We start from the raw sequence: 23,239 nt of genomic DNA, 5'->3' as shown, positions 1-23,239 counted from the left end.
ACCTTTCCCCATCACACGGTGTACCATCTTCTGGGTTTCTCATGCATGTTTTCGATGTAGGAAGATGCCCTTGAACCTGGAGATTTGGGACCCATGCGATGGGTACCACGCAGTATTACTTTAAAGGGTCTGCGTTTGCTCACCCAACCTCACCAAACCTCTCAGCCCCAAGAGTGTCCACCCTTATGTCTCATCCAGCTGTGGGTCTAGATATGGTCAATCCAGGTTGCATCACAGCCCCTGAACGAATTGTGTAAGAATTTCTATCTCTTTCACTGTCGTTGTTTCATGGGTTTTTCAAAGTAATTTATTTTCATAATGGGGTTTAGCTGCTTTTCACGGCTGTGTTTATGCCGCTTTACACCCACTTGACACACTAACAGAGAGATATCAATACATAGGTTTTACGATTATTACTAGTCAGATATATTCTTGTGCGGTGAATAGGGCGTGTTGAGTCCAGTTCTCTGAGCAAGGAGTAGGTCTTGTCTACTACATATTGGGTTTATGGAACGGTATCTGAGCTAATTTGATACCCTTGTTTTATGTATCACCCCACCTCACCTTTCCCGTTAAGCAGCCATAGTGTGTTTTCTGCATGTGTGACTCTGTTCTGTTTTGTAATTCAGTTCAAGTGTAACGGTTTTTACATTCCCTCTATCAGTGATACCTTATGAGAAGTGTCCTTTTCTGTGTGACTTATTTCACTTAGAATCGTCGTACCTAAATCCACTCATCATGCTGCTACTAACCTTACGACATTGATTTCCTGGCTGAGTGATATTCCATTGTACATAAGGACCACAACTTCTTTATCCATTTTTCTCTTTCCTGGGATATTTAAGGTGGAATGAAGTGGAGGTCCTGGTCAACAGAGCAGCCCTAAACTTTGGGGTGCTTGTGTCTTGCTGATTTTTAATTTTCCCAATTTATACCCCCATGAGTGGAAGTGCCCTATGCTCTCTAAGCTGTGTTTTTCAGATGTTTCAGGACTCACCGGACACTTCTCCAGAGTGGCTCTTGGCAATTTACATCCCGCCCATCAGTGTAGCAAGGCTCCCATTTCTCCATGGCCTGTCCTGCATTTCTGGTTTTGACACTTTTTTCAGCATGGCCCTTTTGACCGATGGGAAGCGAGACTTGTTTGTAGCGCTGATTTGCCTTTCCAGGTTGCTTGGTTGGCCAAAAAGGGCGTATGCGTTTTTTCCTGAATATATTCAGGAAAAAACGCATACGCCCTTTTTGGCCAAGGGCATCATTGTCAACGATTTGCCGCTTTTCATGTGCTTTAAATGCAATTCGAATCTACCTCTTGAAATCTCTTTCCTGCAATTCTGCCTTGATTTCAAATCCTCTTCTTTGCCTTCCCTCAATATATTTGTGGACGAGAGTTATCATTTATAACTGCAGGTTTGTGAATTGCAGTGCCCTGAACCTCCATTTTACAACTCGTTTTTATGGGAGCTGGCGGCAAATTCGCAGAATGGCTTCAGGCCCTGTTCTGGTTCCGGGGGGCAGGCTGAGCCTGTGGTTAATTCTTCTTTCTGATGGGAAAATAGAGTGACCTGTGCCTGTCCCAACACCAAGAGCTAGTCTCTCGTTGGTTCCACGTCTTCCCGTTTATCCTCAGGACAAATTGCAACCTGTACGGAACAGGAGGTTAAAGGTGCTGATGCTCCAAGTAGGGAGCTTGCTAGTAAAGTGGCTGGAATGGCGAACCCGGGCACAAGGCGATGAGAAATGAGGTGCGTTTTAGAAACCTTTCCCCATCACACGGTGTACCATCTTCTGGGTTTCTCATGCATGTTTTCGATGTAGGAAGATGCCCTTGAACCTGGAGATTTGGGACCCATGCGATGGGTACCATGCAGTATTACTTTAAAGGGTCTGCGTTTGCTCACCCAACCTCACCAAACCTCTCAGCCCCAAGAGTGTCCACCCTTATGTCTGATCCAGCTGTCAATCTAGATATGGTCAATCCAGGTTGCATCACAGCCCCTGAACGCATTGTGTAAGAATTTCTCTCTCTTTCACTGTCTTTGTTTCATGGGTGTTTCAAAGTAATTTATTTTTATAATGGGGTTTAGCTGCTTTTCACTGCTGTGTTTATGCCGCTTTACACCCACTTGACACACTAACAGAGAGATATCAATACATAGGTTTTACGATTATTATTAGTTAGATATATTCTTGTGCGGTGAATAGGGCGTGTTGAGTCCAGTTCTCTGAGCAAGGAGTAGGTCTTGTCTATTACATATTGGGTTTATGGAACGGTATCTGAGCTAATTTGATACCCTTGTTTTATGTATCACCCCACCTCACCTTTCCCGTTAAGCAGCCATAGTGTATTTTCTGCATGTGTGACTCTGTTCTGTTTTGTAATTCAGTTCAAGTGTAACGGTTTTTACATTCCCTCTATCAGTGATACCTTATGAGAAGTGTCCTTTTCTGTGTGACTTATTTCACTTAGAATCGTCGTACCTAAATCCACTCATCATGCTGCTACTAGCCTTATGACATTGATTTCATGGCTGAGTGATATTCCATTGTACATAAGGACCACAACTTCTTTACCCATTTTTCTCTTTCCTGGGATATTTAAGGTGGAATGAAGTGGAGGTCCTTGTCAACAGAGCAGCCCTCAACTTTGGGGTGCTTGTGTCTTGCTGATTTTTCATTTTCCCAATTCATACCCCCATGAGTGGAAGTGCCCTATGCTCTCTAAGCTGTGTTTTTCAGATGTTTCAGGACTCACCGTACACTTCTCCAGAGTGGCTGTTGGCAATTTACATCCCGCCCATCAGTGTAGCAAGGCTCCCATTTCTCCATGGCCTGTCCTGCATTTCTGGTTTTGACACTTTTTTCAGCATGGCCCTTTTGACCGATGGGAAGCGAGACTTGTTTGTAGCGCTGATTTGCCTTTCCAGGTTGCTTGGTTGGCCAAAACGGGCGTATGCGTTTTTTCCTGAATATATTCAGGAAAAAACGCATACGCCCTTTTTGGCCAAAGGCATCATTGTCAACGTTTTGCCGCTTTTCATGTGCTTTAAATGCGATTCGAATCTACTTCCTGAAATCTGTTTCCTGCAATTCTGCCTTGATTTCAAATCCTCTTCGTTGCCTTCCCTCAATATATTTGTGGACGAAAGTTATCATTTATAACTGCAGGTTTGTGAATTGCAGTGCCCTGAACCTCCATTTTACAACTCGTTTTTATGGGAGCTAGCCGCAAAATCACAGAATGGCTTCAGGCCCTGTTCTGGTTCCAGGGGGCAGACTGAGCCTGTGGTTAATTCTTCTTTCTGATGGGAAAATAGAGTGACCTGTGCCTGTCCCAACACCAAGAGCTAGTCTCTCGTTGGTTCCACGTCTTCCCGTTTATCGTCAGGACAAATTGCAACCTGTACGGAACAGGAGGTTAAAGGTGCTGATGCTCCAAGTAGGGAGCTTGCTAGTAAAGCGGCTGGAATGGCGAACCCGGGCACAAGGTGATGAGAAATGAGGTGCGTTTTAGAAACCTTTCCCCATCACACGGTGTACCATCTTCTGGGTTTCTCATGCATGTTTTTGATGTAGGAAGATGCCCCTGAACCTGGAGATTTGGGACCCATGCGATGGGTACCATGCAGTATTACTTTAAAGGGTCTGCGTTTGCTCAGCCAACCTCACCAAACCTCTCAGCCCCAAGAGTGTCCACCCTTATGTCTCATCCAGCTGTGGGTCTAGATATGGTCAATCCAGTTTGCATCACAGCCCCTGAACGCATTGTGTAAGAATTCCTCTCTCGTTCACTGTCTTTGTTTCATGGGTTTTTCAAAATAATTTATTTTCATAATGGGATTTAGCTGCTTTTCACTGCTGTGTTTATGCCGCTTTACACCCACTTGACACACTAACAGAGAGATATCAATACATAGGCTTTACGATTATTACTAGTCAGATATATTCTTGTGCGGTGAATAGGGCGTGTTGAGTCCAGTTCTCTGAGCAAGGAGTAGGTCTTGTCTATTACATATTGGGTTTATGGAACGGTATCTGAGCTAATTTGAAACCCTTGTTTTATGTATCACCCCACCTCACCTTTCCCGTTAAGCAGCCATAGTGTGTTTTCTGCATGTGTGACTCTGTTCTGTTTTGTAATTCAGTTCAAGTGTAACGGTTTTTACATTCCCTCTATCAGTGATACCTTATGAGAAGTGTCCTTTTCTGTGTGACTTATTTCACTTAGAATCGTCGTACCTTAATCCACTCATCATGCTGCTACTAGCCTTATGACATTGATTTCATGGCTGAGTGATATTCCATTGTACATAAGGACCACAACTTCTTTATCCATTTTTCTCTTTCCTGGGATATTGAAGGTGGAATGAAGTGGAGGTCCTTGTCAACAGAGCAGCCCTAAATTTTGGGGTGCTTGTGTCTTGCTGATTTTTCATTTTCCCAATTCATACCCCCATGAGTGGAAGTGCCCTATGCTCTCTAAGCTGTGTTTTTTAGATGTTTCAGGACTCACCGTACACTTCTCCAGAGTGGCTGTTGGCAATTTACATCCCGCCCATCAGTGTAGCAAGGCTCCCATTTCTCCATGGCCTGTCCTGCATTTCTGGTTTTGACACTTTTTTCAGCATGGCCCTTTTGACCGATGGGAAGCGAGACTTGTTTGTAGCGCTGATTTGCCTTTCCAGGTTGCTTGGTTGGCCAAAAAGGGCGTATGCGTTTTTTCCTGAATATATTCAGGAAAAAACGCATACGCCCTTTTTGGCCAAGGGCATCATTGTCAACGTTTTGCCGCTTTTCATGTGCTTTAAAGGCGATTCGAATCTACCTCCTGAAATCTGTTTCCTGCAATTCTGCCTTGATTTCAAATCCTCTTCTTTGCCTTCCCTCAATATATTTGTGGACGAGTGTTATCATTTATAACTGCAGGTTTGTGAATTGCAGTGCCCTGAACCTCCATTTTACAACTCGTTTTTATGGGAGCTGGCCGCAAAATCACAGAATGGCTTCAGGCCCTGTTCTGGTTCCGGGGGGCAGGCTGAGCCTGTGGTTAATTCTTCTTTCTGATGGGAAAATAGAGTGACCTGTGCCTGTCCCAACACCAAGAGCTAGTCTCTCGTTGGTTCCACGTCTTCCCGTTTATCCTCAGGACAAATTGCAACCTGTACGGAACAGGAGGTTAAAGGTGCTGATGCTCCAAGTAGGGAGCTTGCTAGTAAAGCGGCTGGAATGGCGAACCCGGGCACAAGGAGATGAGAAATGAGGTGCGTTTTAGAAACCTTTCCCCATCACACGGTGTACCATCTTCTGGGTTTCTCATGCATGTTTTTGATGTAGGAAGATGCCCTTGAACCTGGAGATTTGGGACCCATGCGATGGGTACATTGCAGTATTACTTTAAAGGGTCTGCGTTTGCTCACCCAACCTCACCAAACCTCTCAGCCCCAAGAGTGTCCACCCTTATGTCTCATCCAGCTGTGGGTCTAGATATGGTCAATCCAGGTTGCATCACAGCCCCTGAACGCATTGTGTAAGAATTCCTCTCTCGTTCACTGTCTTTGTTTCATGGGTTTTTCAAAGTAATTTATTTTCATAATGGGATTTAGCTGCTTTTCACTGCTGTGTTTATGCCGCTTTACACCCACTTGACACACTAACAGAGAGATATCAATACATAGGCTTTACGATTATTACTAGTCAGATATATTCTTGTGCGGTGAATAGGGCGTGTTGAGTCCAGTTCTCTGAGCAAGGAGTAGGTCTTGTCTATTACATATTGGGTTTATGGAACGGTATCTGAGCTAATTTGAAACCCTTGTTTTATGTATCACCCCACCTCACCTTTCCCGTTAAGCAGCCATAGTGTGTTTTCTGCATGTGTGACTCTGTTCTGTTTTGTAATTCACTTCAAGTGTAACGGTTTTTACATTCCCTCTATCAGTGATACCTTATGAGAAGTGTCCTTTTCTGTGTGACTTATTTCACTTAGAATCGTCGTACCTAAATCCACTCATCATGCTGCTACTAGCCTTATGACATTGATTTCATGGCTGAGTGATATTCCATTGTACATAAGGACCACAACTTCTTTACCCATTTTTCTCTTTCCTGGGATATTTAAGGTGGAATGAAGTGGAGGTCCTTGTCAACAGAGCAGCCCTAAACTTTGGGGTGCTTGTGTCTTGCTGATTTTTCATTTTCCCAATTCATACCCCCATGAGTGGAAGTGCCCTATGCTCTCTAAGCTGTGTTTTTCAGATGTTTCAGGACTCACCGTACACTTCTCCAGAGTGGCTGTTGGCAATTTACATCCCGCCCATCAGTGTAGCAAGGCTCCCATTTCTCCATGGCCTGTCCTGCATTTCTGGTTTTGACACTTTTTTCAGCATGGCCCTTTTGACCGATGGGAAGCGAGACTTGTTTGTATCGCTGATTTGCCTTTCCAGGTTGCTTGGTTGGCCAAAAAGGGCGTATGCGTTTTTTCCTGAATATATTCAGGAAAAAACGCATACGCCCTTTTTGGCCAAGGGCATCATTGTCAACGTTTTGCCGCTTTTCATGTGCTTTAAATGCGATTCGAATCTACCTCCTGAAATCTCTTTCCTGCAATTCTGCCTTGATTTCAAATCCTCTTCTTTGCCTTCCCTCAATATATTTGTGGACGAGAGTTATCATTTATAACTCTGCAGGTTTGTGAATTGCAGTGCCCTGAACCTCCATTTTACAACTCGTTTTTATGGGAGCTGGCCGCAAAATCGCAGAATGGCTTCAGGCCCTGTTCTGGTTCCGGGGGGCAGGCTGAGCCTGTGGTTAATTCTTCTTTCTGATGGGAAAATAGAGTGACCTGTGCCTGTCCCAACACCAAGAGCTAGTCTCTCGTTGGTTCCATGTCTTCCCGTTTATCCTCAGGACAAATTGCAACCTGTACGGAACAGGAGGTTAAAGGTGCTGATGCTCCAAGTAGGGAGCTTGCTAGTAAAGCGGCTGGAATGGCGAACCCGGGCACAAGGCGATGAGAAATGAGGTGCGTTTTAGAAACCTTTCCCCATCACACTGTGTACCATCTTCTGGGTTTCTCATGCATGTTTTGATGTAGGAAGATGCCCTTGAAGCTGGATATTTGGGACCCATGCGATGGGTACCATGCAGTATTCCTTTAAAGGGTCTGCGTTTGCTCACCCAACCTCACCAAACCTCTCAGCCCCAAGAGTGTCCACCCTTATGTCTCACCCAGCTGTGGGTCTAGATATGGTCAATCCAGGTTGCATCACAGCCCCTGAACGCATTGTGTAAGAATTCCTCTCTCGTTCACTGTCTTTGTTTCATGGGTTTTTCAAAGTAATTTATTTTCATAATGGGATTTAGCTGCTTTTCACTGCTGTGTTTATGCCACTTTACACCCACTTGACACACTAACAGAGAGATATCAATACATAGGCTTTACGATTATTACTAGTCAGATATAATCTTGTGCGGTGAATAGGGCGTGTTGAGTCCAGTTCTCTGAGCAAGGAGTAGGTCTTGTCTATTACATATTGGGTTTATGGAACGGTATCTGAGCTAATTTGATACCCTTGTTTTATGTATCACCCCACCTCACCTTTCCCGTTAAGCAGCCATAGTGTGTTTTCTGCATGTGTGACTCTGCTCTGTTTTGTAATTCAGTTCAAGTGTAACGGTTTTTACATTCCCTCTATCAGTGATACCTTATGAGAAGTGTCCTTTTCTGTGTGACTTATTTCACTTAGAATCGTCGTACCTAAATCCACTCATCATGCTGCTACTAGCCTTATGACATTGATTTCATGGCTGAGTGATATTCCATTGTACATAAGGACCACAACTTCTTTACCCATTTTTCTCTTTCCTGGGATATTTAAGGTGGAATGAAGTGGAGGTCCTTGTCAACAGAGCAGCCCTCAACTTTGGGGTGCTTGTGTCTTGCTGATTTTTCATTTTCCCAATTCATACCCCCATGAGTGGAAGTGCCCTATGCTCTCTAAGCTGTGTTTTTCAGATGTTTCAGGACTCACCGTACACTTCTCCAGAGTGGCTGTTGGCAATTTACATCCCGCCCATCAGTGTAGCAAGGCTCCCATTTCTCCATGGCCTGTCCTGCATTTCTGGTTTTGACACTTTTTTCAGCATGGCCCTTTTGACCCATGGGAAGCGAGACTTGTTTGTAGCGCTGATTTGCCTTTCCAGGTTGCTTGGTTGGCCAAAAAGGGCGTATGCGTTTTTTCCTGAATATATTCAGGAAAAAACGCATACGCCCTTTTTGGCCAAGGGCATCATTGTCAACGTTTTGCCGCTTTTCATGTGCTTTAAATGCGATTCGAATCTACTTCCTGAAATCTGTTTCCTGCAATTCTGCCTTGATTTCAAATCCTCTTCGTTGCCTTCCCTCAATATATTTGTGGACGATAGTTATCATTTATAACTCTGCAGGTTTGTGAATTGCAGTGCCCTGAACCTCCATTTTACAACTCGTTTTTATGAGAGCTGGCCGCAAAATCACAGAATGGCTTCAGGCCCTGTTCTGGTTCCGGGGGGCAGGCTGAGCCTGTGGTTAATTCTTCTTTCTGATGGGAAAATAGAGTGACCTGTGCCTGTCCCAACACCAAGAGCTAGTCTCTCGTTGGTTCCACGTCTTCCCGTTTATCCTCAGGACAAATTGCAACCTGTACGGAACAGGAGGTTAAAGGTGCTGATGCTCCAAGTAGGGAGCTTGCTAGTAAAGAGGCTGGAATGGCGAACCCGGGCACAAGGAGATGAGAAATGAGGTGCGTTTTAGAAACCTTTCCCCATCACACGGTGTACCATCTTCTGGGTTTCTCATGCATGTTTTCGATGTAGGAAGATGCCCTTGAACCTGGAGATTTGGGACCCATGCGATGGGTACCACGCAGTATTACTTTAAAGGGTCTGCGTTTGCTCACCCAACCTCACCAAACCTCTCAGCCCCAAGAGTGTCCACCCTTATGTCTCATCCAGCTGTGGGTCTAGATATGGTCAATTCAGGTTGCATCACAGCCCCTGAACGCATTGTGTAAGAATTCCTCTCTCGTTCACTGTCTTTGTTTCATGGGTTTTTCAAAGTAATTTATTTTCATAATGGGATTTAGCTGCTTTTCACTGCTGTGTTTATGCCGCTTTACACCCACTTGACACACTAACAGAGAGATATCAATACATAGGCTTTACGATTATTACTAGTCAGATATATTCTTGTGCGGTGAATAGGGCGTGTTGAGTCCAGTTCTCTGAGCAAGGAGTAGGTCTTGTCTATTACATATTGGGTTTATGGAACGGTATCTGAGCTAATTTGAAACCCTTGTTTTATGTATCACCCCACCTCACCTTTCCCGTTAAGCAGCCATAGTGTGTTTTCTGCATGTGTGACTCTGTTCTGTTTTGTAATTCAGTTCAAGTGTAACGGTTTTTACATTCCCTCTATCAGTGATACCTTATGAGAAGTGTCCTTTTCTGTGTGACTTATTTCACTTAGAATCGTCGTACCTAAATCCACTCATCATGCTGCTACTAGCCTTATGACATTGATTTCATGGCTGAGTGATATTCCATTGTACATAAGGACCACAACTTCTTTACCCATTTTTCTCTTTCCTGGGATATTTAAGGTGGAATGAAGTGGAGGTCCTTGTCAACAGAGCAGCCCTAAACTTTGGGGTGCTTGTGTCTTGCTGATTTTTCATTTTCCCAATTCATACCCCCATGAGTGGAAGTGCCCTATGCTCTCTAAGCTGTGTTTTTCAGATGTTTCAGGACTCACCGTACACTTCTCCAGAGTGGCTGTTGGCAATTTACATCCCGCCCATCAGTGTAGCAAGGCTCCCATTTCTCCATGGCCTGTCCTGCATTTCTGGTTTTGACACTTTTTTCAGCATGGCCCTTTTGACCGATGGGAAGCGAGACTTGTTTGTAGCGCTGATTTGCCTTTCCAGGTTGCTTGGTTGGCCAAAAAGGGCGTATGCGTTTTTTCCTGAATATATTCAGGAAAAAACGCATACGCCCTTTTTGGCCAAGGGCATCATTGTCAACGTTTTGCCGCTTTTCATGTGCTTTAAATGCGATTCGAATCTACCTACTGAAATCTCTTTCCTGCAATTCTGCCTTGATTTCAAATCCTCTTCTTTGCCTTCCCTCAATATATTTGTGGACGAGAGTTATCATTTATAACTCTGCAGGTTTGTGAATTGCAGTGCCCTGAACCTCCATTTTACAACTCGTTTTTATGGGAGCTGGCCGCAAAATCGCATAATGGCTTCAGGCCCTGTTCTGGTTCCGGGGGGCAGGCTGAGCCTGTGGTTAATTCTTCTTTCTGATGGGAAAATAGAGTGACCTGTGCCTGTCCCAACACCAAGAGCTAGTCTCTCGTTGGTTCCACGTCTTCCCGTTTATCCTCAGGACAAATTGCAACCTGTACGGAACAGGAGGTTAAAGGTGCTGATGCTCCAAGTAGGGAGCTTGCTAGTAAAGCGGCTGGAATGGCGAACCCGGGCACAAGGCGATGAGAAATGAGGTGCGTTTTAGAAACCTTTCCCCATCACACTGTGTACCATCTTCTGGGTTTCTCATGCATGTTTTGATGTAGGAAGATGCCCTTGAAGCTGGATATTTGGGACCCATGCGATGGGTACCATGCAGTATTACTTTAAAGGGTCTGCGTTTGCTCACCCAACCTCACCAAACCTCTCAGCCCCAAGAGTGTCCACCCTTATGTCTCATCCAGCTGTGGGTCTAGATATGGTCAATCCAGGTTGCATCACAGCCCCTGAACGCATTGTGTAAGAATTCCTCTCTCGTTCACTGTCTTTGTTTCATGGGTTTTTCAAAGTAATTTATTTTCATAATGGGATTTAGCTGCTTTTCACTGCTGTGTTTATGCCACTTTACACCCACTTGACACACTAACAGAGAGATATCAATACATAGGCTTTACGATTATTACTAGTCAGATATAATCTTGTGCGGTGAATAGGGCGTGTTGAGTCCAGTTCTCTGAGCAAGGAGTAGGTCTTGTCTATTACATATTGGGTTTATGGAACGGTATCTGAGCTAATTTGATACCCTTGTTTTATGTATCACCCCACCTCACCTTTCCCGTTAAGCAGCCATAGTGTGTTTTCTGCATGTGTGACTCTGTTCTGTTTTGTAATTCAGTTCAAGTGTAACGGTTTTTACATTCCCTCTATCAGTGATACCTTATGAGAAGTGTCCTTTTCTGTGTGACTTATTTCACTTAGAATCGTCGTACCTAAATCCACTCATCATGCTGCTACTAGCCTTATGACATTGATTTCATGGCTGAGTGATATTCCATTGTACATAAGGACCACAACTTCTTTACCCATTTTTCTCTTTCCTGGGATATTTAAGGTGGAATGAAGTGGAGGTCCTTGTCAACAGAGCAGCCCTCAACTTTGGGGTGCTTGTGTCTTGCTGATTTTTCATTTTCCCAATTCATACCCCCATGAGTGGAAGTGCCCTATGCTCTCTAAGCTGTGTTTTTCAGATGTTTCAGGACTCACCGTACACTTCTCCAGAGTGGCTGTTGGCAATTTACATCCCGCCCATCAGTGTAGCAAGGCTCCCATTTCTCCATGGCCTGTCCTTCATTTCTGGTTTTGACACTTTTTTCAGCATGGCCCTTTTGACCGATGGGAAGCGAGACTTGTTTGTAGCGCTGATTTGCCTTTCCAGGTTGCTTGGTTGGCCAAAAAGGGCGTATGCGTTTTTTCCTGTATATATTCAGGAAAAAACGCATACGCCCTTTTTGGCCAAGGGCATCATTGTCAACGTTTTGCCGCTTTTCATGTGCTTTAAATGCGATTCGAATCTACTTCCTGAAATCTGTTTCCTGCAATTCTGCCTTGATTTCAAATCCTCTTCGTTGCCTTCCCTCAATATATTTGTGGACGATAGTTATCATTTATAACTCTGCAGGTTTGTAAATTGCAGTGCCCTGAACCTCCATTTTACAACTCGTTTTTATGGGAGCTGGCCGCAAAATCACAGAATGGCTTCAGGCCCTGTTCTGGTTCCGGGGGGCAGGCTGAGCCTGTGGTTAATTCTTCTTTCTGATGGGAAAATAGAGTGACCTGTGCCTGTCCCAACACCAAGAGCTAGTCTCTCGTTGGTTCCACGTCTTCCCGTTTATCCTCAGGACAAATTGCAACCTGTACGGAACAGGAGGTTAAAGGTGCTGATGCTCCAAGTAGGGAGCTTGCTAGTAAAGCAGCTGGAATGGCGAACCCGGGCACAAGGAGATGAGAAATGAGGTGCGTTTTAGAAACCTTTCCCCATCACACGGTGTACCATCTTCTGGGTATCTCATGCATGTTTTTGATGTAGGAAGATGCCCTTGAAGCTGGAGATTTGGGACCCATGCGATGGGTACCATGCAGTATTACTTTAAAGGGTCTGCGTTTGCTCACCCAACCTCACCAAACCTCTCAGCCCCAAGAGTGTCCACCCTTATGTCTCATCCAGCTGTGGGTCTAGATATGGTCAATCCAGGTTGCATCACAGCCCCTGAACGCATTGTGTAAGAATTCCTCTCTCGTTCACTGTCTTTGTTTCATGGGTTTTTCAAAGTAATTTATTTTCATAATGGGATTTAGCTGCTTTTCACTGCTGTGTTTATGCCGCTTTACACCCACTTGACACACTAACAGAGAGATATCAATACATAGGCTTTACGATTATTACTAGTCAGATATATTCTTGTGCGGTGAATAGGGCGTGTTGAGTCCAGTTCTCTGAGCAAGGAGTAGGTCTTGTCTATTACATATTGGGTTTATGGAACGGTATCTGAGCTAATTTGAAACCCTTGTTTTATGTATCACCCCACCTCACCTTTCCCGTTAAGCAGCCATAGTGTGTTTTCTGCATGTGTGACTCTGTTCTGTTTTGTAATTCAGTTCAAGTGTAACGGTTTTTACATTCCCTCTATCAGTGATACCTTATGAGAAGTGTCCTTTTCTGTGTGACTTATTTCACTTAGAATCGTCGTACCTTAATCCACTCATCATGCTGCTACTAGCCTTATGACATTGATTTCATGGCTGAGTGATATTCCATTGTACATAAGGACCACAACTTCTTTATCCATTTTTCTCTTTCCTGGGATATTGAAGGTGGAATGAAGTGGAGGTCCTTGTCAACAGAGCAGCCCTCAACTTTGGGGTGCTTGTGTCTTGCTGATTTTTAATTTTCCCAATTTATACCCCCATGAGTGGAAGTGCCCTATGCTCTCTAAGCTGTGTTTTTCAGATGTTTCAGGACTCACCGGACACTTCTCCAGAGTGGCTCTTGGCAATTTACATCCCGCCCATCAGTGTAGCAAGGCTCCCATTTCTCCATGGCCTGTCCTGCATTTCTGGTTTTGACACTTTTTTCAGCATGGCCCTTTTGACCGATGGGAAGCGAGACTTGTTTGTAGCGCTGATTTGCCTTTCCAGGTTGCTTGGTTGGCCAAAAAGGGCGTATGCTTTTTTTCCTGAATATATTCAGGAAAAAACGCATACGCCCTTTTTGGCCAAGGGCATCATTGTCAACGTTTTGCCACTTTTCATGTGTTTTAAATGCGATTCGAATCTACTTCCTGAAATCTGTTTCCTGCAATTCTGCCTTGATTTCAAATCCTCTTCGTTGCCTTCCCTCAATATATTTGTGGACGAGAGTTATCATTTATAACTCTGCAGGTTTGTGAATTGCAGTGCCCTGAACCTCCATTTTACAACTCGCTTTTTTGGGAGCTGGCCGCAAAAGCGCAGGATGGCTTCAGGCCCTGTTCTGGTTCCGGGGGGCAGGCTGAGCCTGTGGTTAATTCTTCTTCCTGATGGGAAAATAGAGTGACCTGTGCCTGTCCCGACACCAAGAGCTAGTCTCTCGTTGGTTCCCCGTCTTCCCGTTCATCCTCAGGACAAATTGCAACCTGTACGGAACAGGAGGTTAAAGGTGCTGATGCTCCAAGTAGGGAGATTGCTAGTAACGTGGCTGGAATGGCGAACCCGGGCACAAGGAGATGAGAAATGAGGTGCGTTTTAGAAACCTTTCCCCATCACACGGTGTACCATCTTTTGGGTTTCTCATGCATGTTTTCGATGTAGGAAGATGCCCTTGAACCTGGAGATTTGGGACCCATGCGATGGGTACCACGCAGTATTACTTTAAAGGGTCTGCGTTTGCTCACCCAACCTCACCAAACCTCTCAGCCCCAAGAGTGTCCACCCTTATGTCTCATCCAGCTGTGGGTCTAGATATGGTCAATCCAGGTTGCATCACAGCCCCTGAACTCATTGTGTAAGAATTTCTATCTCTTTCACTGTCGTTGTTTCATGGGTTTTTCAAAGTAATTTATTTTCATAATGGGGTTTAGCTGCTTTTCACGGCTGTGTTTATGCCGCTTTACACCCACTTGACACACTAACAGAGAGATATCAATACATAGGTTTTACGATTATTACTAGTCAGATATATTCTTGTGCGGTGAATAGGGCGTGTTGAGTCCAGTTCTCTGAGCAAGGAGTAGGTCTTGTCTACTACATATTGGGTTTATGGAACGGTATCTGAGCTAATTTGATACCCTTGTTTTATGTATCACCCCACCTCACCTTTCCCGTTAAGCAGCCATAGTCTGTTTTCTGCATGTGTGACTCTGTTCTGTTTTGTAATTCAGTTCAAGTGTAACGGTTTTTACATTCCCTCTAAAAGTGATACCTTATGAGAAGTGTCCTTTTCTGTGTGACTTATTTCACTTAGAATCGTCGTACCTAAATCCACTCATCATGCTGCTACTAACCTTATGACATTGATTTCATGGCTGAGTGATATTCCATTGTACATAAGGACCACAACTTCTTTATCCATTGTTCTCTTTCCTGGGATATTTAAGGTGGAATGAAGTGACGGTCCTTGTCAACAGAGCAGCCCTAAACTTTGGGGTGCTTGTGTCTTGCTGATTTTTCATTTTCCCAATTTATACCCCCATGAGTGGAAGTGCCCTATGCTCTCTAAGCTGTGTTTTTTAGATGTTTCAGGACTCACCGTACACTTCTCCAGAGTGGCTGTTGGCAATTTACATCCCGCCCATCAGTGTAGCAAGGCTCCCATTTCTCCATGGCCTGTCCTGCATTTCTGGTTTTGACACTTTTTTCAGCATGGCCCTTTTGACCGATGGGAAGCGAGACTTCTTTGTAGCGCTGATTTGCCTTTCCAGGTTGCTTGGTTGGCCAAAAAGGGCGTATGCGTTTTTTCCTGAATATATTCAGGAAGAAACGCATACGCCCTTTTTGGCCAAAGGCATCATTGTCAACATTTTGCCGCTTTTCATGTGCTTTAAAGGCGATTCGAATCTACCTCCTGAAATCTGTTTCGTGCAATTCTGCCTTGATTTCAAATCCTCTTCTTTGCCTTCCCTCAATATATTTGTGGACGAGAGTTATCATTTATAACTCTGCAGGTTTGTGAATTGCAGTGCCCTGAACCTCCATTTTACAACTCGCTTTTTTGGGAGCTGGCCGCAAAAGCGCAGGATGGCTTCAGGCCCTGTTCTGGTTCCGGGGGGCAGGCTGAGCCTGTGGTTCATTCTTCTTCCTGATGGGAAAATAGAGTGACCTGTGCCTGTCCCGACACCAAGAGCTAGTCTCTCGTTGGTTCCCCGTCTTCCCGTTCATCCTCAGGACAAATTGCAACCTGTACGGAACAGGAGGTTAAAGGTGCTGATGCTCCAAGTAGGGAGATTGCTAGTAACGTGGCTGGAATGGCGAACCCGGGCACAAGGAGATGAGAAATGAGGTGCGTTTTAGAAACCTTTCCCCATCACACGGTGTACCATCTTCTGGGTTTCTCATGCATGTTTTCGATGTAGGAAGATGCCCTTGAAGCTGGAGATTTGGGACCCATGCGATGGGTACCACGCAGTATTACTTTAAAGGGTCTGCGTTTGTTCACCCAACCTCACCAAACCTCTCAGCCCCAAGAGTGTCCACCCTTATGTCTCATCCAGCTGTGGGTCTAGATATGGTCAATCCAGGTTGCATCACAGCCCCTGAACGAATTGTGTAAGAATTTCTATCTCTTTCACTGTCGTTGTTTCATGGGTTTTTCAAAGTAATTTATTTTCATAATGGGGTTTAGCTGCTTTTCACGGCTGTGTTTATGCCGCTTTACACCCACTTGACACACTAACAGAGAGATATCAATACATAGGTTTTAAGATTATTACTAGTCAGATATATTCTTGTGCGGTGAATAGGGCGTGTTGAGTCCAGTTCTCTGAGCAAGGAGTAGGTCTTGTCTACTACATATTGGGTTTATGGAACGGTATCTGAGCTAATTTGATACCCTTGTTTTATGTATCACCCCACCTCACCTTTCCCGTTAAGCAGCCATAGTCTGTTTTCTGCATGTGTGACTCTGTTCTGTTTTGTAATTCAGTTCAAGTGTAACGGTTTTTACATTCCCTCTAAAAGTGATACCTTATGAGAAGTGTCCTTTTCTGTGTGACTTATTTCACTTAGAATCGTCGTACCTAAATCCACTCATCATGCTGCTACTAACCTTATGACATTGATTTCATGGCTGAGTGATATTCCATTGTACATAAGGACCACAACTTCTTTATCCATTTTTCTCTTTCCTTGGATATTTAAGGTGGAATGAAGTGGAGGTCCTTGTCAACAGAGCAGCCCTCAACTTTGGGGTGCTTGTGTCTTGCTGATTTTTCATTTTCCCAATTTATACCCCCATGAGTGGAAGTGCCCTATGCTCTCTAAGCTGTGTTTTTCAGATGTTTCAGGACACACCGTACACTTCTCCAGAGTGGCTGTTGGCAATTTACATCCCGCCCATCAGTGTAGCAAGGCTCTCATTTCTCCATGGCCTGTCCTGCATTTCTGGTTTTGACACTTTTTTCAGCATGGCCCTTTTGACCGATGGGAAGCGAGACTTCTTTGTAGCGCTGATTTGCCTTTCCAGGTTGCTTGGTTGGCCAAAAAGGGCGTATGCGTTTTTTCCTGAATATATTCAGGAAGAAACGCATACGCCCTTTTTGGCCAAAGGCATCATTGTCAACATTTTGCCGCTTTTCATGTGCTTTAAAGGCGATTCGTATCTACCTCCTGAAATCTGTTTCCTGCAATTCTGCCTTGATTTCAAATCCTCTTCTTTGCCTTCCCTCAATATATTTGTGGACGAGAGTTATCATTTATAACTCTGCAGGTTTGTGAATTGCAGTGCCCTGAACCTCCATTTTACAACTCGCTTTTTTGGGAGCTGGCCGCAAAAGCACAGGATGGCTTCAGGCCCTGTTCTGGTTCCGGGGGGCAGGCTGAGCCTGTGGTTAATTCTTCTTCCTGATGGGAAAATAGAGTGACCTGTGCCTGTCCCGACACCAAGAGCTAGTCTCTCGTTGGTTCCCCGTCTTCCCGTTCATCCTCAGGACAAATTGCAACCTGTATGGAACAGGAGGTTAAAGGTGCTGATGCTCCAAGTAGGGAGATTGCTAGTAACGCGGCTGGAATGGCGAACCCGGGCACAAGGAGATGAGAAATGAGGTGCGTTTTAGAAACCTTTCCCCATCACTCGGTGTACCATCTTCTGGGTTTCTCATGCATGTTTTCGATGTAGGAAGATGCCCTTGAACCTGGAGATTTGAGACCCATGCGATGGGTACCACGCAGTATTACTTTAAAGGGTCTGCGTTTGCTCACCCAACCTCACCAAACCTCTCAGCCCCAAGAGTGTCCACCCTTATGTCTCATCCAGCTGTGGGTCTAGATATGGTCAATCCAGGTTGCATCACAGCCCCTGAACTCATTGTGTAAGAATTTCTATCTCTTTCACTGTCGTTGTTTCATGGGTTTTTCAAAGTAATTTATTTTCATAATGGGGTTTAGCTGCTTTTCACGGCTGTGTTTATGCCGCTTTACACCCACTTGACACACTAACAGAGAGATATCAATACATAGGTTTTAAGATTATTACTAGTCAGATATATTCTTGTGCGGTGAATAGGGCGTGTTGAGTCCAGTTCTCTGAGCAAGGAGTAGGTCTTGTCTACTACATATTGGGTTTATGGAACGGTATCTGAGCTAATTTGATACCCTTGTTTTATGTATCACCCCACCTCACCTTTCCCGTTAAGCAGCCATAGTCTGTTTTCTGCATGTGTGACTCTGTTCTGTTTTGTAATTCAGTTCAAGTGTAACGGTTTTTACATTCCCTCTAAAAGTGATACCTTATGAGAAGTGTCCTTTTCTGTGTGACTTATTTCACTTAGAATCGTCGTACCTAAATCCACTCATCATGCTGCTACTAACCTTATGACATTGATTTCATGGCTGAGTGATATTCCATTGTACATAAGGACCACAACTTCTTTATCCATTGTTCTCTTTCCTGGGATATTTAAGGTGGAATGAAGTGGAGGTCCTTGTCAACAGAGCAGCCCTCAACTTTGGGGTGCTTGTGTCTTGCTGATTTTTCATTTTCCCAATTTATACCCCCATGAGTGGAAGTGCCGTATGCTCTCTAAGCTGTGTTTTTCAGATGTTTCAGGACACACCGTACACTTCTCCAGAGTGGCTGTTGGCAATTTACATCCCGCCCATCAGTGTAGCAAGGCTCTCATTTCTCCATGGCCTGTCCTGCATTTCTGGTTTTGACACTTTTTTCAGCATGGCCCTTTTGACCGATGGGAAGCGAGACTTCTTTGTAGCGCTGATTTGCCTTTCCAGGTTGCTTCGTTGGCCAAAAAGGGCGTATGCGTTTTTTCCTGAATATATTCAGGCAAAAACGCATACGCCCTTTTTGGCCAAGGGCATCATTGTCAACATTTTGCCACTTTTCATGTGCTTTAAAGGCGATTCGAATCTACCTCCTGAAATCTGTTTCGTGCAATTCTGCCTTGATTTCAAATCCTCTTCTTTGCCTTCCCTCAATATATTTGTGGACGAGAGTTATCATTTATAACTCTGCAGGTTTGTGAATTGCAGTGCCCTGAACCTCCATTTTACAACTCGCTTTTTTGGGAGCTGGCCGCAAAAGCGCAGGATGGCTTCAGGCCCTGTTCTGGTTCCGGGGGGCAGGCTGAGCCTGTGGTTCATTCTTCTTCCTGATGGGAAAATAGAGTGACCTGTGCCTGTCCCGACACCAAGAGCTAGTCTCTCGTTGGTTCCCCGTCTTCCCGTTCATCCTCAGGACAAATTGCAACCTGTACGGAACAGGAGGTTAAAGGTGCTGATGCTCCAAGTAGGGAGATTGCTAGTAACGTGGCTGGAATGGCGAACCCAGGCACAAGGAGATGAGAAATGAGGTGCGTTTTAGAAACGTTTCCCCATCACACGGTGTACCATCTTCTGGGTTTCTCATGCATGTTTTCGATGTAGGAAGATGCCCTTGAACCTGGAGATTTGGGACCCATGCGATGGGTACCATGCAGTATTACTTTAAAGGGTCTGCGTTTGCTCACCCAACCTCACCAAACCTCTCAGCCCCAAGAGTGTCCACCCTTATGTCTCATCCAGCTGTGGGTCTAGATATGGTCAATCCAGGTTGCATCACAGCCCCTGAACTCATTGTGTAAAAATTTCTATCGCTTTCACTGTCGTTGTTTCATGGGTTTTTCAAAGTAATTTATTTTCATAATGGGGTTTAGCTGCTTCTCACGGCTGTGTTTATGCCGCTTTACACCCACTTGACACACTAACAGAGAGATATCAATACATAGGTTTTACGATTATTACTAGTCAGATATATTCTTGTGCGGTGAATAGGGCGTGTTGAGTCCAGTTCTCTGAGCAAGGAGTAGGTCTTGTCTACTACATATTGGGTTTATGGAACGGTATCTGAGCTAATTTGATACCCTTGTTTTATGTATCACCCCACCTCACCTTTCCCGTTAAGCAGCCATAGTGTGTTTTCTGCATGTGTGACTCTGTTCTGTTTTGTAATTCAGTTCAAGTGTAACGGTTTTTACATTCCCTCTAAAAGTGATACCTTATGAGAAGTGTCCTTTTCTGTGTGACTTATTTCACTTAGAATCGTCGTACCTAAATCCACTCATCATGCTGCTACTAACCTTATGACATTGATTTCATGGCTGAGTGATATTCCATTGTACATAAGGACCACATCTTCTTTATCCATTGTTCTCTTTCCTGGGATATTTAAGGTGGAATGAAGTGGAGGTCCTTGTCAACAGAGCAGCCCTCAACTTTGGGGTGCTTGTGTCTTGCTGATTTTTCATTTTCCCAATTTATACCCCCATGAGTGGAAGTGCCCTATGCTCTCTAAGCTGTGTTTTTCAGATGTTTCAGGACACACCGTACACTTCTCCAGAGTGGCTGTTGGCAATTTACATCCCGCCCATCAGTGTAGCAAGGCTCTCATTTCTCCATGGCCTGTCCTGCATTTCTGGTTTTGACACTTTTTTCAGCATGGCCCTTTTGACCGATGGGAAGCGAGACTTCTTTGTAGCGCTGATTTGCCTTTCCAGGTTGCTTGGTTGGCCAAAAAGGGCGTATGCGTTTTTTCCTGAATATATTCAGGAAGAAACGCATACGCCCTTTTTGGCCAAAGGCATCATTGTCAACATTTTGCCGCTTTTCATGTGCTTTAAAGGCGATTCGTATCTACCTCCTGAAATCTGTTTCGTGCAATTCTGCCTTGATTTCAAATCCTCTTCTTTGCCTTCCCTCAATATATTTGTGGACGAGAGTTATCATTTATAACTCTGCAGGTTTGTGAATTGCAGTGCCCTGAACCTCCATTTTACAACTCGCTTTTTTGGGAGCTGGCCGCAAAAGCGCAGGATGGCTTCAGGCCCTGTTCTGGTTCCGGGGGGCAGGCTGAGCCTGTGGTTAATTCTTCTTCCTGATGGGAAAATAGAGTGACCTGTGCCTGTCCCGACACCAAGAGCTAGTCTCTCGTTGGTTCCCCGTCTTCCCGTTCATCCTCAGGACAAATTGCAACCTGTACGGAACAGGAGGTTAAAGGTGCTGATGCTCCAAGTAGGGAGATTGCTAGTAACGCGGCTGGAATGGCGAACCCGGGCACAAGGAGATGAGAAATGAGGTGCGTTTTAGAAACCTTTCCCCATCACACGGTGTACCATCTTCTGGGTTTCTCATGCATGTTTTCGATGTAGGAAGATGCCCTTGAACCTGGAGATTTGGGACCCATGCGATGGGTACCACGCAGTATTACTTTAAAGGGTCTGCGTTTGCTCACCCAACCTCACCAAACCTCTCAGCCCCAAGAGTGTCCACCCTTATGTCTCATCCAGCTGTGGGTCTAGATATGGTCAATCCAGGTTGCATCACAGCCCCTGAACGAATTGTGTAAGAATTTCTATCTCTTTCACTGTCGTTGTTTCATGGGTTTTTCAAAGTAATTTATTTTCATAATGGGGTTTAGCTGCTTTTCACGGCTGTGTTTATGCCGCTTTACACCCACTTGACACACTAACAGAGAGATATCAATACATAGGTTTTACGATTATTACTAGTCAGATATATTCTTGTGCGGTGAATAGGGCGTGTTGAGTCCAGTTCTCTGAGCAAGGAGTAGGTCTTGTCTACTACATATTGGGTTTATGGAACGGTATCTGAGCTAATTTGATACCCTTGTTTTATGTATCACCCCACCTCACCTTTCCCGTTAAGCAGCCATAGTGTGTTTTCTGCATGTGTGACTCTGTTCTGTTTTGTAATTCAGTTCAAGTGTAACGGTTTTTACATTCCCTCTAAAAGTGATACCTTATGAGAAGTGTCCTTTTCTGTGTGACTTATTTCACTTAGAATCGTCGTACCTAAATCCACTCATCATGCTGCTACTAACCTTATGACATTGATTTCATGGCTGAGTGATATTCCATTGTACATAAGGACCACAACTTCTTTATCCATTTTTCTCTTTCCTTGGATATTTAAGGTGGAATGAAGTGGAGGTCCTTGTCAACAGAGCAGCCCTCAACTTTGGGGTGCTTGTGTCTTGCTGATTTTTCATTTTCCCAATTTATACCCCCATGAGTGGAAGTGCCCTATGCTCTCTAAGCTGTGTTTTTCAGATGTTTCAGGACACACCGTACACTTCTCCAGAGTGGCTGTTGGCAATTTACATCCCGCCCATCAGTGTAGCAAGGCTCTCATTTCTCCATGGCCTGTCCTGCATTTCTGGTTTTGACATATTTTTCAGCATGGCCCTTTTGACCGATGGGAAGTGAGACTTCTTTGTAGCGCTGATTTGCCTTTCCAGGTTGCTTGGTTGGCCAAAAAGGGCGTATGCGTTTTTTCCTGAATATATTCAGGAAAAAACGCATACGCCCTTTTTGGCCAAGGGCATCATTGTCAACATTTTGCCACTTTTCATGTGCTTTAAAGGCGATTCGAATCTACCTCCTGAAATCTGTTTCGTGCAATTCTGCCTTGATTTCAAATCCTCTTCTTTGCCTTCCCTCAATATATTTGTGGACGAGAGTTATCATTTATAACTCTGCAGGTTTGTGAATTGCAGTGCCCTGAACCTCCACTTTACAACTCGCTTTTTTGGGAGCTGGCCGCAAAAGCGCAGGATGGCTTCAGGCCCTGTTCTGGTTCCGGGGGGCAGGCTGAGCCTGTGGTTAATTCTTCTTCCTGATGGGAAAATAGAGTGACCTGTGCCTGTCCCGACACCAAGAGCTAGTCTCTCGTTGGTTCCCCGTCTTCCCGTTCATCCTCAGGACAAATTGCAACCTGTACGGAACAGGAGGTTAACGGTGCTGATGCTCCAAGTAGGGAGATTGCTAGTAACGTGGCTGGAATGGCGAACCCGGGCACAAGGAGATGAGAAATGAGGTGCGTTTTAGAAACCTTTCCCCATCACACGGTGTACCATCTTCTGGGTTTCTCATGCATGTTTTCGATGTAGGAAGATGCCCTTGAACCTGGTGATTTGGGACCCATGCGATGGGTACCACGCAGTATTACTTTAAAGGGTCTGCGTTTGCTCACCCAACCTCACCAAACCTCTCAGCCCCAAGAGTGTCCACCCTTATGTCTCATCCAGCTGTGGGTCTAGATATGGTCAATCCAGGTTGCATCACAGCCCCTGAACGAATTGTGTAAGAATTTCTATCTCTTTCACTGTCGTTGTTTCATGGGTTTTTCAAAGTAATTTATTTTCATAATGGGGTTTAGCTGCTTCTCACGGCTGTGTTTATGCCGCTTTACACCCA

Source organism: Balaenoptera borealis (assembly GCF_965194805.1).
Source record: "Balaenoptera borealis genome assembly, chromosome: 12".
NCBI lineage: Eukaryota > Metazoa > Chordata > Mammalia > Artiodactyla > Balaenopteridae > Balaenoptera > Balaenoptera borealis.
This window is presented reverse-complemented; position numbering follows the sequence as displayed.